General features: G+C 41.3%; 1 protein-coding gene across 12 annotated transcripts in view; it reads left to right on the forward strand.

Moving 5' to 3' along the window:
• Positions 1-17,453, forward strand: part of P2RY8 (P2Y receptor family member 8) — a 57,834-nt gene that overhangs the window by 26,003 nt on the left and 14,378 nt on the right. Inside the window, exon 4 of one of the 12 annotated variants that reach the window (XM_087758900.1) lies at positions 9,879-9,983. The exons of the other annotated variants lie outside the window; for them this stretch is intronic. The gene's annotated coding sequence lies outside the window, so the exon portion shown is untranslated. The remainder of the gene's footprint in view (positions 1-9,878; positions 9,984-17,453) is intronic. 12 annotated transcript variants of the gene reach the window in all.

Below are 17,453 nucleotides of genomic sequence, written 5' to 3' on the forward strand. Positions count from 1 at the left end.
ATGATTCTGCTTGAAAGTCTTGTGTGATGCTGAGAAAAGGGCACCTCCATAAGAAAAGGATATATGAGAAATGCTTGAAATGGAGCTGGGGTGGAACTTCAGAGTTTCAGCTCCAAGTGGGGACAATTCTCATACAGCCTCTGACTGCTGAGGAATTATATCCTAGTAATTGCTTCTCATAACATAAGATAGCAGCACTTGAGGTAACAGTACTTAAGATACTTAAGGACGTGTATAGAAAAGGTATTCATCTGCAATTATAGAGCAATTGAATTTTGACAGAACTGAGAGAGCTGGCCTAGTGCCAGTTAGGAGCATGCTTAAAGCACATCAGTAAGACTATGTTTCTTCTTCAGAAATACAAGTACTTTCTCTTCAAACACAGTCAAGGAGTAGGAAATAGTGTAACTCCTCCTCTAGAGCGCTCTCCTAGGAGAAAGAGCATGCACATTCAACACTCTCTTTGGAAAGTATTTAAAGCCTTATCCACCTCCTTCCTTTCTACCTAGATAGTATGCTAGCTACCACAGTCTGGGCTGATTTGCACCTGGCCAATTGAACCTGGAAGGACAAGCAGTGGTCACTGGGCAAAAGAGAGGCAGATTCCTGAAATATCGTTCAGCTAGAAGGCAAAAGACCTCATCTCTAGTCTCGTCTTCAAAGACACTATTTCATATTAAGTAGTCACTGGATATCCCCAAAGGCCAAACTGAAGAGTAGATACCAGGCCACATCCTCTACCTTGCAGTTGATGACTGCCCCTGTCACCCGGCTAGAGAATCTCTTGCCCCCCTGCATAGCGTTTTCGTCTTTCCCTCAGTTGTCATATCTATAATTTTTTATTGCACATCTTTGATGTGAAATATGGGCAGTACCCTGCAGTTTTGTGGTTAAAACAACCTCCTGCTCAGATAATAAGTCCCATGGTCAGACTTGAGAGGCAACCTGAGGCATCTATTTCCTGACCTTAACTGCTACTCTATCATTTAGACAGGGAAGGGAATTGTTTCTCTTCTATCAACCATCTTAAAAGACTGTAGTAAATCATACCCAGTCCCCAGAAAGAAAAGGCAACAGGGAATTTCCATAAAAGGAATCTGCACAAAGAGGTTGAAGGCTCAGGTCTCCCAGTACTTTTCCTGCAAGAGAAAGGATGTTCTGTGAGACTCATTTGGAATTTTTTCCAAAGGCTCATGTTTCCAAGGCTCATCCATAGTGTCGTCCAGATGATCTATGTTTGTGGCATGTGAAGAGTGCTGACTTCACACTGTTCCTCACCATTTTGCTATTTCAGATCCCTTTCTGAGACACCTAAGTCTTCATTGGTGCCTTAATTCTTCCACCCATGTGATGTTTCTCTTACAGAGCCTGAAATCCTGTTTCAGATCTGGCTTCAAGAGGTTAAGCTTTCATAAACAGGCACCAACTGCGAGTTCCTCATTTTCAAATGCTTATTAAAAGACACCTGTGTCTGGCTTGCAGAAGTATTGAGTACTTACAGATCCAGATATAGTCAATAGAAATGTGGCTTTGAAACAGTAATGTTTTATATAATGCCAAATGCTCTTAGAAATCAGGTCCTAGGCAACTGAGGGCCTCCAGTCCTCACTTTCCTGTTTGTAATACAGGGTTAAATAATCTTCGTGTTAGAGGAAGGCTGCAAAGAAGAAATTTGCATGTCTCTCTGATGCTACAACACTGGATGCCACAAAAATGCCTGCAAATAAATTATTTGGTATTGAGGACAAGAGTTTGAACAGTGCACTGTAACTAGGGCACAGTGTCACTCATTGAACAATGAGGAGAAAAAGGTCTAAATCTTTCTAATGGGATATTTTGCCTTTGGAAAATTGCTGGGAGGGCATTGGTTCCAACAAAGATCAAATGGAAATGGGCAGGCTTAAACTTGTCCATTTTCCAGCCAGCTGACTTGTAAAGTGTCTTGGCAGCTGGGTTGATTGGCTCTCTTCAGCTTGTTGCTTCCAGCTTTTCACTAGCAGGATCATTAAACTGCAAAGCAACCAGGGGAACTTGGTGATGAAATTCTGGCTCCCAGGCTCTTCCGCTGTTTATTTGTCCAGGCTGCTAGAGCAGCAACCTTCCTGAGGTAGATGAGCATTGTGAGTATTTTGACAAGGAAGGAAAAGACAAGACATTTTCATAAGGGACGCCTTCCCCTCCCTTCCATCTCAGGTCTCTGCAAAGCTGATGATCTCAGTTACACAGTGCTTAAATAATCAGTGCATTGATCAGAGCTGTTGTGATCATTAGAAAAACATAGTCAAAAAGTTTGCAGCTTATCCATGATTGCAGATAACAGAAGTTGGCTGCTAGTACAAGAATGTGAGACTCAGTTAAGCAGAGCAAGATCAAGCCCTTAAGTTGAACTAAACGCTGCTTTGCACATTGCATACAGCTCTTTATCAGTCCAATTCATGACCTAAATCTGTACATGCTTGTCAAAGAAAATATCTGGAAACCACTCTTCACATGAAGATGTGCTTTCTCAGTCACACATTTCTCCCATGGGGCATAAAGATATCGTTAACACTTCTAAAAGGACGAAGAATGAAGTTTCCTGCTAGGTGTCTGGCTTTCGTGATCTCAGTAATTCTCTGCTGTGTAGATACATAACCTTAAAATCTGGTCTTGGTGGATAAAATAGCCTCCCAAACTCATCACTGAGATGTTTCAGGTTCAGCATATGTTAAATGTTTGAGACTTTAAATCATATAGACTTGTGAAAGTTTTTTTCAGCTTTTTAAATGAAAAGTTTGCCATCAACACCACTCCTCAGAGAAACTAACAGGACATGGCGCAGTTTTACATGTTATAGTAGGCTGATATAAGCTTGCTCAACTCACATGTCTATTTCTGCTAATGTTTGTGGGCTGTCTTGCATGAGTACATGATTACCCCCACATGAGAAAGGCAGAGATCATAAGAGATCTGGATATCAATAACATATATCGTTGGTCTACCCTCAGCTTGAAAATGTTTACACTGAGTGGGGTGGATTCTCAGCACCTCCCTGTTTTTGCTGCTGCAGTACTGCAAAAACGAACTTTGAAGTCTTTCACAGCAGTGGATCACTTTGTTACATGGCGAACACCAGCATGTGGAAAGATTATTCCTATGTCAGTTAGCAGTAGGAGAGCAGAGAGAGACAAATTGTACTACAGAAATATCAGCTCCTTTGGTTGTGCCTACTATTCTGGCTGCTCTAACTTGTCTCTGGGACTAGTGTAGTCACGAGCGTAGAAGGAAAAATAGGTGGCCAGAAACATCTTTACCTACTTCTAAAGAGCGTGGGGGCACCTGGGGATTTGATTTCCTCATGTCTGAAATAAAAAACATAGTGTTGCCGTTGCCATTGCCAACAATTTCACAGTTCAGACTAACATGCTACAGGAGATGTAAATGCTTCTCTACCCTCACGTGTCTCAGCAAAGAAAAAAGTTCTTACCTTCCATATATCACCAGCTTAAACTTTTCTAGTAAATCTGAAAAAAAAGAAATTAATAAGTAGGGGTTTGTTCACAAAGGACTGGCCAGAAATTCAAAGTGTGCCAGGCGTTAGAAATAAAGTCACACTTCTATATCGAAGATATTTTTGTGCCCAGCTGTGGGCCCAAGAGAGCCAAATGCTAAATGCTCTCACTTCCTGTTGCCTTCAATGGAAGATAAATGTATTCACTGGGTCTTGGCCAATTCATAAATGGGGTCTGTCATGTGTTGAGTCAAGCAGGATTTGGTGTAGGATTTGCAGACTGGTTTTTGTAACAACATGAAATACTCTGCCATTTATTCTGAGCTACAATTTTATTGCTTTGATCCCAGGCTGAAAAAGAGATGGGTGAGAGGCATTTTGAGCAGTTAGCATGAGACTCACAGTGACACTCTCCCAAAAGGGGAGATAACACCAACAAGCTCTCCAGTGGTTCTGTAGGCAGTAAAAAGCACTAGCCTATTTTTTTCCTACAATTCTGTGACTTACAGTGGATTACTATATAGTGAAGATTGTCATTATTGTCATTGCACATGTCTACAACCTTCTCCTGAGTTATTACAGCCATGACACACAGAAAACCATATGCAGTTGCAGAAATCAGGGAAAGGAACAAAAAACATTAGGTGGAATTATAAACCCCAGGCTTTCATCAAATTCACCAAATATTTTTATGCAATGCACAGAAACTTAGTTAATCTTGGGACCTACACCCTTTATCAAATTTGACTAGAATCAACCAACATGTTCACATTTATTGAGGGAGAGAGGGGAAATGAAGACCTGTGAATATATACCAAAGATCCTTTTCAAAAAAAGCTGAACAGCAGCTGGGCTCGGTAGTTGTTTGGTTTTTGTTTATATTCTTGCTTCTAAATTAATGGTAAAGTGAAAAAGTGGAAGCATTTGATGCCTGCTCTGGCTGGCAGTCACCCAGGACTCCCACATCCCCTTCTGGATTCTCCCACATCACATCCTTCCCCTACAGATGAGGCCACATGCCCACCCACAAACCTCATTTGTCAGGTAAGAAGGTGTACTGAAAAACCAGAGTCTTTCACTTTTAAGTCCAAGCAGCCTACGCTGTTTCTGTGAACAGTATTTATTGACTGGCTCATAGAAAGCATTGCCTGGCCCAGCATCTTAGTGCACATTATCCCCATGGTGGTCCACAGAGTCCTGGCCCTCGCCTTCTGTTTCTGCAGCCCAGTGCCATTGTGCCCGTTTATGTTCTTTTAGGAAGAAGACAAACATCCAAGCCTTCCCTGAAATAGACTCAGTCTCTGCTTTCTGTGTCAACATTAATGCCTCAATGCTCTCCTCCTCTGGAGGAGAAATGTGCTGTAGAGACTTGTGGGTGCTTATTTCCTTTTTCGAGATCTGAGCCGAAGCTTAATTCTCTTGATGTGTAGCCATCAAAGGCAGCGAAGATAGACAACTTGCAGTGATGTTGGTGAATAAAAATCTTAGACTGTTACGTGCTGTCTTATTGTTTCATGCACAAGTGTTAAATGAAATTATATAAAAGCAGAAAGTCAAGTTTGCAGCAATTAAACGACTAAATAGCTCTGAAGATCAAGAGGAAATATTTTCAATTTTATCTATTTATTTATTTTAATTAATTTTATTTACATTTATTTCACTTATGAAATAAACTAATCCTAAACCATCCCTAATCTAAGTCCTTTTCCATGACCACTCACACTGGTGAAACACTGTAACGTAGATTTTGGCAATGCCCTACGTACAGACAGTTGCAAATGACAGCACTTTTTTGAGCACACATCTGCAGGACACAGTGACTTTAGCGTTAGAACTTTTTTTTCTGTGTTAGGGCTACAATGATTGTACTGCTGCTGAATCACTACTGTCAATGATGACAAATGACAAGAGTATTTCCCCAGTGGAGAGACAGACAAGTATAGTATAATTTTTAAAAAGCCAGCATAGCGTTCTTAGATCAGAATTATAGAGTATATAAATGTTCTTTGCAAATCAGTTTGTATTTGTCTTTTTGACACTGACAGTCCAGCTGTCTTTCATGGCAAACCCCAAGGTAAAGTACTTTACTGCACTTTCTCTGTTTTATATACTTTTGATCTCATACATCTCAAATTAAATAACTGGGTAGAAAAAATGGTGCTGCCCTACACTGGAAGGCTTTGGAAACCAATCTCTCTTCTCATTATTAGAAATAGTCCCTTCACTTCATGTTTCAGTCTGGGTGGGTGAGAAACCTGTGCTTGCTCTTTAGCTAAAAGTGCAGAGTTTCCATTTCTGAAGTTCCCATTATATTTTCCACTAGTTCTGAACACCCCTGCCCCCCAGAAAAAGAACACCTAGTTTGGGACTCTTCTGTGTTGTTTATACACTCTCTTTAAAATGTTATCAAGTCTTTTTTAACTTTTTGTATGCTTAAAAGCAGATTGTTTCAACCACTACTTCCTTATTTCTCCTCCCTTCCTCTTAACTCTTTAATAGACAATCTCTTAGATACTTGTGCTTTTCTTCTTCGTTTACAGTCTATGAAAAAGTTGATCCATACATCTTCCCAACAACTGGGAGTATGAAATCCAAGCAAATTTTCAGGTAGCTTCTCATCAGAAAAACAAGATGGGGCCGAAGAGGTGACAACAGTTTGGTAGGAATGGGGTTTTGTCAGGCTTTTACCACTGAGAATCTTATGGTCTTCTCATTCATCCTTCTAATAGTGTTTTATTTTGACAAGCCTACATCACATCTGCATCGGAAGTATCAGGATGGTTTGCTATCTGCCACCACACAACACTAAAAATGACCTGATCATCTGCTACTTTCCTCAAACCCTGTCCTTCACAGTGATGCATCCACGCACCCGCTGATACGAGTTAGTCATACCAGCAATGACAGGATGTTGCAATAGATGAGGTCTCGTGCTGCAGTGAGAAGGTGTGTGTAAACTACTCCATGTATGCCCCATGAACCTAGTTAGGTTAGTCTCTGAGGCCACCCTGCCCCACGTTGTAACTCCATGAGCCCAGCTTTCATTTTTACTGAAGGTCTTTCCTCTGGCCTTAAAGCGGGAGAAACAGCTTCCTAGGTATCTCCCTGTATAATTGCCCCTCCTGGTAGGTAAATGTAGTCAGTGTAAGTATAGGCTCTTTATATTGTTCTCTCCCATCCTAGCCTGGGGGAGGGATATGTAAAGGACCTCATTAAGAGGCAGAGCAAGTAGATATCTATACGCCTGTGAGCCGAGACTCATCAACCTTCTCTAAACAACCCAGGAAATCAGGCACGTTCGTGCAACAAGAAACAGCCCTACTTCACTCCTGCCTGTCAGGAGGGAAAGAAACACGAGCACTCAGCCCGGTGATTTGCAGTGAAGGCACCATACGCACCTGCCAGACTCACCCTCGTCCACCCCAAGTCCCTTATATCCAGACTATTCTGTCTGGGAGAATGCTATAAAAACACAGAGTTGAGCCAGGTAGCTTTTGTCTGCTGAATGCCTTCCCTAGTCTGCTGGGACAGGATATATGGACAGGATATCTGTTCTGAAGGAGCTTGGCAAGGGAAAAGTTAAAATGTCTGTGGACATACCTGTTCTGGGAGGACTGGTTAGCTGATTGAGTGGCAGTACAGTATCAAATACCTGCCAGGATTTTTGCCCTAGAGAAAAGCCATTGGGACTGCCACAAAAGAAGTCAAGGCAAGTACTTTTACTTGACTGCCACTGAGGCTTGCAATAGACACTGCAGGCAATCCATCCAAGGTGGGACTACGCTCGACAAGGGATGATTTAGCTGCATAAGCCAAGGAGATTTTTCTGCAAAAGGGGTACAATCCCAGAAGGCAGAGCAAGGCAAATGTGCATTTGTGGCTCACATTATATGCCCAACATCAGGCCTCTGTGTGTTCATATGCCTGACCTACTTGTTGGCATTCACCCCAACCTCACACTAAAGGAGAAAAGATTTCTTCACAGGTGGAATTTCCAATATCTGACCTTAATGCTAGCATTGAAAAAAGGCTTTAGGAGCCTAAATACTCTCTTGTCATCACTGTAAGTGCTGAAACTCAAGACTGAGGTCTTCAACTGCTCAGCTTTTGCTAAGGGTGCCCAACATCAAAACTATGAAGCCCAGTCACTCAGTGCTCAGAAGCACATATATCCTAATACCCGACTCAGACTGAAAGCCTGAAATGATTCACAGTTGTGGAGTGGGGAAAAACTGTTCCTCGTGCTGTATCATTTTGAAGACCCAGTATACCATAAATAGTCAAAGCACTTACTGGAGTAGATCGTGCATGGGATACAGCCAGAAGAAAGGTGGCAATGCCATGTGCCCTTTAATCCTGTGGATGCTTAGAGCATTCTCTACAGACTAGGAATGTTTACCCAATCTGATTGGAACCAACCGTTCTTCCAGAAATGCATTAAGCACCACGTTGAAGTTATTTATCTACAACTTATCTTTACTCTTGCACCTGAATTTGTTCCAGTTTGCATGGTGCAACTGGGATATAAAGTCCATGGGCGAGAAAAAAAACTGCAGTGTTTTGTTCAGTACCTGAGAAGAGGACATCCAAACTGCAGTCCTATTTCAATGTAATTTATATGTTTTATATGAAGTGACTAATAGCAACTCTTATTGCTTGGTGGGAGGTGTAGATTCAAATCTCATCACTCTGAAGAGAGAAATGAATTCATATCTCCCACATCCCCATTGAGTGATATTTGAGAAATGTGAACAGTACTGTTGTTGCTGGTTTGGATCCTTCCATTTTTTGTGAGATAAGACTGATGGAAACACCTCGCTCCAGGAGAAATTTCAGTTGTAATACATGGTTGTAATACATGGTCTCCTTGAAACCCTCAGCAAAGTGTCGAAAGCTGCAGCTTTCTCAGGGACGAAGGTGTTCCCTGTTGTCTCGCTTGCTGCTCAGTGTCCTGGTTTTCTGGATCTCATTCTAAAATGCCTAATTGTGAGCCAACGAGGTATGGGACATCTCAGCTGGGACCATGGCAGATGCCTCTGTCTCCTTCTGTTTCTACAGCCCGGGGTAGAGGAGGTGTGGATGGTGGGTGCTCTAGGCTCTCTCCGTGGATTTGCATTCTGTATTAACTGCCTCTAGGTACTTGTTGCTTTCCTGTGTCTCTGTTGTTTTTTTTTTTTTTTTTTTGTAATTGAGCAAAACTAACCACAATCTCTTCTTACACCCAATTTCTAAAGAAACTCTTTTAACTGGTTTTCAGCTGAACTGTGCCTTTCTTGAGCTTGACTAGTGACAAGAACAAGACATCAGAAATCCAGTGTACAAAGTCATACCCTATCTTTTGTAATATGAAGTATTCAGACATTTGAGAACCAGAAAATCCTATTGTACCTTGAAGGTTATGGAGATTTTTGCCATTAGGATATTATTGCATTATTATAATTTGGGCAGAAAAAAACCCACTACCTGTAAAGAAAGAATTTTCTACTTTAATAATTGAATTGGGAAGTCTCATTAATTGGATATCACAATTTAAAGTACAAGAAAGTGCTCAATTTAAAAAGAAACATATCTGAACAGTTTTGACAAATGCAGTCCCTTGAATATGGCTTGAACTGGACATTCAAAAAGGTGGCGCAAAAACTCACTCATTGAAGAGCTTTCTGTCATAACTTTTGAATGATTTAATCAAGCTTACTGCATTGCTTTAAGAAGTCATTGAAAGGTTTGCAGAGATTATAGCATATGAGATATTGATGCCTTGTCTGGGGAAAACGTAGTTATAAGCCATGAGAACAAGTCTACTGATTCCAGTATATTAATGTTAATTAAATGGATTAATGCTTTCTGTAAAACTGGATACAGAACATATCTAACTTCTTGAGGCATTCTAGAAAAGAATGGAAAATCTTCTAAGTAAATGGGTAGCGTATTATGACACAGTTTTCATCTTAGAGTAAGCATGCAAATATGGTTTTTACAGATTGCTTCTTCTGTTAAATAAAAGCAGGTGCTGTGCTGGCAATTGCAAAAGCTGCTTGTTCTCCTTATAACACTTGGAGCATTTCCAAAGCAAGACACTAATATTTCTTAAGCCATCATCAGCGAGGTAACTGAGCAGTGCGAATATATTAGTATTATAAAAAAAAGGAAAATTAAATCAGAGTAGGAAAGTGAGTTTTTAAAAGGCATCAAGCAAGTGAAAGAGAGAGCACTGGAATTGAAGACGATCTGGTTATCATCCTCAAGGACACACCTACAGTCTTGTCAACTCTCAGAAGAGTCCTGCTTCTTAATCATCTACCTCTTGTTATTGCAAGGAGGCTTTTCACAAAAAGATATAGAGAAGTCGATAACATTTTCATCTCCTTATTGACATGGCTTTCTGCAGGAGTGATAATGAGGAAGCTCGTTGTGGGTGTTGTCCTCAGCCCAGCACTTTGGAAGTGCTCTTGGAGTGCCAGAGCCATCCTTTTACACAGGGATGTTCAATAAGGTGGGTCCTTACTCCAATCTAGAAAGTCATAGTGTTTTGGTTATCGTGCTATTGCAGAGGTCACTGACATCCTGGTCAAAGCATTGTTGCTACTTTTTCATTGACAGTTTTTGTAGCAGGAGACAAGCTTGCTTTTGCTTTTGCTTTTGCAGAAAGGTGCACGGAAACCAGTCAGGAATGCTACTGCTAAGGACTGATTCCTCAAAAATATTTGGATGCCTAATTCCTTTTGAGGACTTAGGCCAAAATTAGCATCTTTCCCAAATATTGTTTTGCTGCAGGTGCTTAAAGAAACAAGACAAAAAGGGCAATAACTACAAGGCAAAGAAAAGCCAGACATTTAATTAAATGTAAACTAGCTAGTTGTCACTCTTTGCTTCTGTCAGATTATGAATTTGAGTATAGCAAGTAAGAACAAAGCAAGAATGAAGTATAATCCTATTATTCTGGAAGACTACAAAATTTATTGTTTCATCTATAACTAAAATACGAATGGCAATGGCAAGGAGTTGGCATGTGATGTGACCTAAAAATAGGAGACTAGTATAAACACATGTTCAGCCTAAAAACTAGTCTGTCTTGTGATTAGTGTGACCATTTCAAAATATTTCCTGTTGTGATTGTATAACCTTTACAAAGAAAGGATAGGTTTTATGTGATGACTTGCTAGGTGTCTTCTCTTTCTACTAGTCTTGGTAGAAAAAGGATAAATTTCTTTTACATTAAAGAAACAGGTAGACAAAACTAAATAACAAGCCTTGTTTTTTTGTGTAGGGTAGTTTATAATGCTCTAAAAACTATCAGTCTATGCAGTGCAAACACAAGAAACTTTTATGTGTAGTTTATAGTACGTCTTAGAGGTAACATCTATAGAGATGGTGTGGGAGTGGTGGAAGGTTTGAACTGAGGAAACCGCTTTTGAAATGTGTTTTTTTGTGTTTGTGTAATTTTTTTTTAAAGAGTTTCAGAGAATTGAAAGAGGAACCTGCACTGAGCAGCTAGTCCTAACTGGTACAAAACTTTCCCCATATCATGTGATGAAATATCTTTTATCACTGCACACTTATCTTTGGTATCTGAGATGTTAGAGCACTATGGCTTTGCTTACCTGCATGGCTGGCTGGCTGGTGTCAGAAGGGGTTGTGAGAATTTATTTTGCCTTTCCAGGCTCTGTTATGAAAATGTAATGCACAACCTTTACTAAACCCCAATCCTCAAGAAAATGGATTTATTTTAAAGCTTAAAACTCTGCTTTCCTTTTCTTCCTGTCTCCCTCTCTGTATACGTGTATGACAATGCGGCAGAGCAAGAGACAGCAAAACACACATAGAAAAAGAAAGGATACTAAAGCTGCTCTCCTGGAATTTACATTGCCTTTGTGTTTTTATAAAAGACTTGCTGAGATGTTAAAATAAAAAGGACTTGGACCTGTTTCCTTCAGCTCCCTGAATGAGTTTCAAAACACAGGCTTTTTCCATCATTTGCTTGCCAAACCACATTAAACCCCCTGTGGGCTGTAACGCTAAGTGACTGTCACAGGCATCTGTGACTCCATCTCACATGCCCCGCCGGACCTCTCCACTGCCTGGCTGATGCCGCACAGAGAGGCAGGCTGGCCACCATGTGCACGTGCAGAAACTGTGCCCCAGCCGCAGGTGGTTTCAGCAGGGCTGGGGAGAGCATAGGCTTGGCAGGTCTGTGGGAAAACCCTGAGATAGCCCCGAACCCCTGAACTTCCCATGAGAAAGCACGAGCCATAGGTCCCAAAACAGAGCTGGGAACTAAGAAGTAGCAGCAAAAATTAAATGACCTCCACTATTCTCAAAAAGAGAAGTGAGAAAGTAGTTGATGCTGATCTTCCTTCACAGCGGGCAGGGGCACAGGTTGTGTTTTCAAAAGCACCAGCTCGTCTCTATTCCGAGGAAGCTGAGGGCATCCTTAGGGTTTCAGAAGAGAAGGTGGCTGCTGTGGGGGCTGCAATCACATTTCAGCCATTGCCAAAGCATCGGGTGCCTGCCAGTGAAGGAGCTCCCAGCAGCAATTCTCCTTCGAGATCTATGGCACTATAAGAGAGTGAAAAAGGGAACCAAAACCTTTCGAGAGGGAAGCCCTCACGAGAGCCCGGGTTTCAAGCCTGCTGTTTTCTACCAAGTCTCATTTCTTATCAGATATTTCCATGTATTATGCATTTCTTTGGGGCCAACAAGTTGTGGTTTTATGCTATGTCGATGCTAATAGATTAATCAGCTCCAGAGAAAGTTTTTGTTCGCTGGAACGTGCTTCTCTGCACCGTTAGCTCACAAGAAGGCTCCCTGGTGCAGATATGGTTTGTGCTAGCTGACTTCTCCCCACTGGCTCCCAAGCATGGTTCAGCAGCCAGGACCATTGCGAGCAGGCAGGCTGCATGCCATCGCCCTGCTGAAGAAGCCTGGTGGTGTGGGCAGATGCTGTCCCTGGCCAGCCGACCTCCACAGCAGAGAACGGCCCCAAGTGCATGTGGTTTATTAGTACCAAGCAACACTCAGAGTACCAACTAAGGGCCCTCTCTACCTTCAGTCAGAGCAGATGCTCTTTTGGGGACAGGAGAAGGTGTTTTTAAGAAGAAAAGGGATTCTTCAGTGATATCAGAATTTCCTTTAGTACTTCTCCAAGACCTAATTCTGTACCCATGTAGCAAAGGGCCAGGCTCACCAGTAGGCTCCCCTCTCTGCTGGGCTTTGCCATTATCCAGCGCTGCTTGTGTCAATGGCCCAAAGCAATGGCTGGGACAACCTGGTATGTATCTTCCAGCCAAGCACTTTAAGGATGCAGAAAAAAAAAGCAAAGGAGAAACTCTGTCTCCTTAGATATGTCCACTAAACACAGGTAGGGTCAAACCTCACACACAGACATAGAATACTATTTTTTTAATTAAGCAGCTGAAGTTGTAGACATTTATTTGTGATAGGCTACAGGCCAAAGCTCTTGGGTGTCCTGGGGAGGGAGCAGGAGACCCCAGGTCGGTGCTCCTGCTGCTGTGGAGGCCCAGGATAACAGGCCTGAGTCAAGAGCTGCTTCTCCTCATCTTGCGAGGAGCTCCCCTCTGGATCCTTGAACGGGTGGTTTCCACGAGGAGTCACACTTGTGGTGCCTGAACACACACATCACATCTTGGCAGATTTGCCCAGTTTGTTTAGGGGTATTGGAAGGGTTTTTTTATTTCCGTGTTGTTTGCTCTGACAGCTGTTTTTCTATCCCAAGCACATCGCTGCCACATCTACCATCCTCCTTATGTGATTGATGATACAGTCCTGCAGTTACAGCCTTCAGCCCATGGAAATTCTGTCTCATTTGTCGATGAAGCTGAGTTGTTTACTGGATGTGACACAAAGCTTCCTGTAAGACAATAGTACCGATCCTTCACTCACACGGCCTGTTTTGGCAGCGCTGTATCAGTGTGCGCCCTGGTCATACCGTTTCCAACAGCTACTTTCTTTCATCAGACTTCTCAGATGCCTAAATTAGGTCAGATTCCCAGCTGAAAACCAGGGCAATCAGCCTCAGCATTTTTATACTTTTTACGTATCTGTAGAGACACAAATATCTGGGTTTTTTTTCTGGCTGACTGTTTTATGTGATCTGCTTCATACACTTCACACGTAGAAACTGTTTGTCCGGTTCCTTCCTGGACTTTATTAATACCTCTTCCTGTCCTTTTTTCTAAGAATACAGAGGATTTAATAACATTCCCACCCCTAAGTGTGTGTCATCCTGAACTATATGCTTTTCTGTGCCAGTTGGCTTCCTCTAGTCTTTAGTTTAAAAACTATAACCTTAACTTTTAGTAACAGAAGCCTTGCACTCTTTTGGTTTAGGTCAAACCATGTTTTCCTGAAGAGGCACTATCTGCACCAAACATTTGCTTTATTCTTAGTACATTTATACCATTTTCATATGCATCTATTTTCAGGTCACACACTGAAGCTGCAGGAAAGCAGTACTATTTCAGAGCACGACACTTAGAGGTCTCTAGGGCTCCTAACAACCCAAATTTTGCCTCCAAAGAACTGTCTCCTACTGCTCTATTGTTATTAGTATCTTATTGGAGCATAATTGTACCAGTCTTCAAAACTACCTTAGAGTTTGCCTTTATATATCCCATTAGTTTCACAGTCTTCAGCTCCAACGGGCAGTTTTCACACAAATGGAAATATCTATAAAGCCCATAATCAGCTCCCCAAGGGCTAGAATTCCTCTCTTTTTTATCAGGTGATATTTTAATCTGTGCCACTGAAGGACCTCCCATCTGTAGGAGCTTTTTCTCCAGCTTGCCGTTCCTCTGTCAGTAAATGTCCGTTCTCCTCAGAATGGCAGGGACTGCTTGTCCATGGTGGGACTGCTCCTTTATGGTGTGCTTGCAAGTTTCTTCAAGCGTATTTCTTTTCTGCCAGATTATTGCATTGATTTTATTGTGTTAGTAGGTTTTAGCAGAACATGAGGAGTTTAGTTTCCTTTTCCTTTTAAACTATTCAGGTGAAGGGAAGAGTGTTTGTTTTGTCATTTTCAAGTGCCAGAGAGTAAGAATATTGTGTTTCCTTTTCCCACACCTGAATTCTCACCACAGTCAAGTTCTTCTCTGCCCTGTAGACTCATTTTGAGAGCTCATGCCACCCAGGGGCCCCCTTCTTCCTCTGATAAAGCCGTATATTTTGCTTGAGGTCAGACCCCAGCCTCAGCTAGACCTCAGCTAAACCTCAATAGTTTGATCCACAGCCAGGAGATGATTACTTAAGGGCAATTAATTAGCTGCCACAGTGTGTGGCACCTGACTGAAAACTGAGTCACACCAGACCTTATGTGTATAGCTATGTTTGGAATCACCTAAAGCTTGCATTGAAAATATGTGGATTTGTTTTACGATAAAACCTTAAAAATTCTAAGTTCTCCAGTCTAGGGGCTAAGCTAAGCAAATTTTTAAAAACTAATGCAGTTTTGTGCATTTGTCCTTGTACTGCATTTCACAGAGTTAGTATACTTTTCCAGGTGGTTGAATTGTAGGTGTCACCTTAAAAGAAAATTCTCTTTAAGACCGGCTAAGCTCTGGAGCCAACATTTTTCTTCATAGTGTTTTGGACCTGTGAAACTCAAACTTTAAATTTAGTCTGAGCACTTTTTACATTAGGACGTGGAGCTCCTCTACTGTAGGATTGCTTTCCTTTCATTTAAAGGTTTATCCTACTAACACTTAATATCCAAATAGCTGAAATTTCACTTAAACTAAGAAAGTTTAAAAACAGAAGAATGTTATCAACTCTATCTATACTATGAAACAAGAAAATAATATCATATATTATTATATATGGTCATACAATATAATATAAGATATATAATATCGCGCACATATATATGTACACACGCACACATATATACGATGAATCAGTAACACAGGCTAAACCATCATCTGATAAAAAAGAAAGTCTAGCACTTGAGGGGTTGATTATGGGGTTTATAGGTATTTCAGTTTGTGGTACCAGTGAAAAAAATATTTATAACATACATACATCGTATAAATGATGTTTAATATAAAATATTACATCAGTATATTATCATAATAATATCTCATACATAATATTCATTTTATAAGTTGGATAAATAAGAATGCTTACCTGTCCTCACGATGGCTTACCAGCTCTCCTTTACTTTGCTGGTGTACCCTGTCCTGAGGTGCTGCCTGCATCAGAATCACGCTAAGGCTGCTCTCACCTCATACCGGCCTGCGCTGCTTGCATGTGGTCACCATTTAAAATATCTCGGCTGTGTTTATTTACCTTAAGCATGTGAGCAAGCAGACAACTCATGGCAGAGACAAAATAGGGCACAAGGTGGTAGTATATTAGCTGTAGTATAGTATGTCCTATGGTATAGTAATGAATACACTTTCTCATGTGGTAACCTGGAGCCATTTTGCAAAACTTTATCCCAGAGGGGTAAGCAACTTCCTTTGTCTGTACGAGTGAGATCAGATACATGGAGTGGGTGATGAGATATGGATTCACACCTTTGCTTACATTGCAAGAATATGTTTGCTTGCCCATATGCTTAAGAACAGCAGACCACAGATATATATAGTAGAAGAGATTGTGAGATACAGACTGTTCACAAATGGAATAACCAGAATTCGCTCTATTAAGTCAGAGCTAAATGCCAAGGTCATAAAAATTACAGTTAAGACACTAATTTTTAGTGCACAGATCAATAAATAACACCCTTCAAAGCACAGCATCTTCACTTTCATTATTTTTTCTCAAGATGGCAAGATTCCAGTAATGATTTCCAGAGCAGCGATGACCCAGATATCTCAGGGCATTTTGCTAGCAATAAAGAGGAACTCAAGTAAAGCCAATAACAAGCTGTTGCAATGTATTGTCTGTTGATAAGAGCAGAGACTACCTCCTCCAACAAAACCAGCTGCAGAACACGTTTGACTTCTGCCTGTGATTATTTCATAGGTAACATTCATATACTAATATATCAACATATATCTTGACTATAATTAGGGCACTTATATACTTGTCAGTGCAGAAAGAGTATGTTAGACAAGGATAGAATCCAATTTTTGTCTTATTTATGGATTTAAGTTACCTAAGTGCAGTGAGGACTTGAGAGGAAGACCAAAGCCTGAATATGAGGGCACTTGCAGTTTGGTTCAGCTGAAGGGCTGAACTTCAACTTGCTTGTCTCACCTGCACTCGAGGACCTTCAGAAGAATGAAATGATAGCAGATGCGGTTTCAGGGTGCTATTTCTGTTGTATCTCTTTGTATTAGTTTGATAGCTCAAGTAGTCACAAAGAAACTGAACAAGAGGTGAAGCTTTTGTTAGAAATCTTTTTTGTTTTTTTCCCATTTTATAATATCCACTTCTTGTGTGTTACCAGTCATACCTCCAACTCGCAACAAATTGCCAAACTGAAAAGAAGTCAGGAAAAAAGTGTTAAGTGGTAAGTCAGGGCAAAAATAATAATAACGCTGGCCCTTTCTTTTTCCTTTGTGTGCACATACCAGACTGCTTTTAAAACTAGGTCATACAGTATATCTGCTCCTGTAGTTAGCTGTTTCTGAGGTTCCTGGTACCTGTGCACTGTGCCTTTGGGTAGATCTGTTCAGCACCATTCAGGCACGTGTGAATTTATACTGTGCCCTGTGGCAGCCACGAGCAGTGCAGCTGCAGTTATCGATGCTCAACATAAGCCGTGAGTTTTTGCAGAGAAACCAACTTTCAGTTCTTTCAGCATGTGAACGACGTGAGCTTGCATGAGCTCGGACAGGATGAGCTGGCTTCTGCCTATCGAGCAAAGAGCTCTGAGGTGCTGTGCACGTAGCACACAGACCTGCCTCAGACTTCACTGGGAGTTGCATGAATACCAGATCTGCAGGACTGGTCCTGAGATAAATGAATCCTGGTCATACCATCTGGGCTCCATGGCGGTACT

This window comes from Nipponia nippon, unplaced genomic scaffold, assembly GCF_047370975.1.
Source record: "Nipponia nippon isolate SJK-2023a ecotype South Korea unplaced genomic scaffold, ASM4737097v1 scaffold_2, whole genome shotgun sequence".
Taxonomy (NCBI): domain Eukaryota; kingdom Metazoa; phylum Chordata; class Aves; order Pelecaniformes; family Threskiornithidae; genus Nipponia; species Nipponia nippon.